Source organism: Scleropages formosus, chromosome 14, assembly GCF_900964775.1.
Source record: "Scleropages formosus chromosome 14, fSclFor1.1, whole genome shotgun sequence".
Lineage (NCBI taxonomy): Eukaryota > Metazoa > Chordata > Actinopteri > Osteoglossiformes > Osteoglossidae > Scleropages > Scleropages formosus.
Genome location: NC_041819.1, coordinates 17005936 through 17007624, shown reverse-complemented (window position 1 = coordinate 17007624; position 1689 = coordinate 17005936). Strand labels below are relative to the sequence as shown.

The 1689-nt window shown below is 38.3% G+C and overlaps 1 non-coding gene across 1 annotated transcript; it reads left to right on the top strand.

Moving 5' to 3' along the window:
• The first annotated feature begins 789 nt into the window (after positions 1 to 789).
• trnap-agg (transfer RNA proline (anticodon AGG)) lies at positions 790 to 861 on the top strand. Its single transcript has one exon. It is a non-coding gene; the product is annotated as a tRNA-Pro (tRNA).
• Positions 862 to 1689: the final 828 nt, after the last annotated feature.

Genomic DNA, 1689 nt, shown 5'->3' with positions numbered 1-1689 from the left:
AAATCCACATTTAACATATAACCTTCAACAACAAATAATCTACTGCAAAAAAGAATCTTACACAGCTCTAGACTACGCTGTTTTGCGCATTGTATTTGTTTTACAGATTAATATTTATGTGTATTTCGTTTGTTGCATATTTTTGGCTGTCCCACTGTAATAATATGTTGCAAAAACGTGCACTTATTCATAGCAGACGCTTTCCTCCAAAGCGAAGTACATGATTTAACAGAAAAACACAATTTTATCTTGTATACAGCAATGCATAAAATTATAACAGTTTAAATCTTTGTATCTCAGATTTTAGAAACGACTTATGATCAAAAATGTATGTTTTTTTTTCTCCCCCCGTACGTGATCTGTAGTGTAGCACATCGCTTCAGTCTAATTTTACCACATGATTTAAATCCTTAATTATTAATATCAGTAACGTTTCAATTTCGAATGAACATGAATATGAAAACAGCCGAGTCAGTGTAGATAAAGGTTGAGTAATTGTCACGTTCTCAATAACCCTTCCTCAATTATTTCAACGACACTTTTAAGGCCACGTTAGGAATGCAAATATATATATACCTAAACCGTGGGTACGTTGTGTTTCTTTAACAAATAAACAGAAAAGTAATAGCAAGGTAAGGTAAGGTAGGCTGATCCCAATATGTACACACATAAACATGGAGACACGCATTTTGGGATTACGACATTTTTCGACTATTTTTTGAACCATTTAGCCATTTTTAAAAACGCAGATTCATTGATAAAGCGGCTGCAGGAGAATCCACTACGTCCGGCTCGTTGGTCTAGGGGTATGATTCTCGCTTAGGGTGCGAGAGGTCCCGGGTTCAAATCCCGGACGAGCCCTTACTTTTCTTACAATTACTTTTACTGTGCGAGGAAATTCCGCCACTGTAACGTTAAATAACCAAAATGTAGAAATCAAATGGCGATATAAAACACTGTTGGTGTGCACCAACTACACGTACAATATGATCTGCACTTCACACAGCGCATTTCCAATTCCCACACTTCCCAAAAAGAACCAGGCGACAGCAGCGACTTTTCTTTGTGGAGTTTTTTGTCTTGGGGAATTTACTGGAAGTAGGAACGACAGGAAGAAGCGATGTTTCCACACAAGAGCCATCGCGTAACATCTTCTCATTCACGTAGCTAAACGCAGACTAAAGAGAAAACCGCTCTTTAGGGGGATACCATTAAGGGAAATAGGGGTTCATGTCTCAGAAGAAAAACAAAAACAACACAGTATAATTCATCAAGCAGTTAAAGCACGAAAAACACCAATTTCCATTTCTTTTGACATAAATGTGACACACATTATTGAAATAAACAAAGTACATTGAATGCCACCAAAGATGTAAACTTGGCTCCCCCCGTTGCCCGGCAAATGAGCCATTCCTTGTTTCGCGCGCAGAAACAAGGCTGAAATCAGGAGCGCATCGGTGTGCTGCGTTCGCGCAACCAGACATCTGACGTGATCGTGACATGAGTAGAATCCACTCAGCACTGGATATCACACTGCTTTTCTGTGATAAATATTCTTTGTTTGACCTCTTTTTGGAAAGTATTATTGCATTTGTGCTGGTGAGGACAATGGCAGCAAGTTCTGATTCAAAATTCAAGATTCAAGAGTTTATTGTGTACAGTAGTTCATTACACGAATGAAATTCTTGC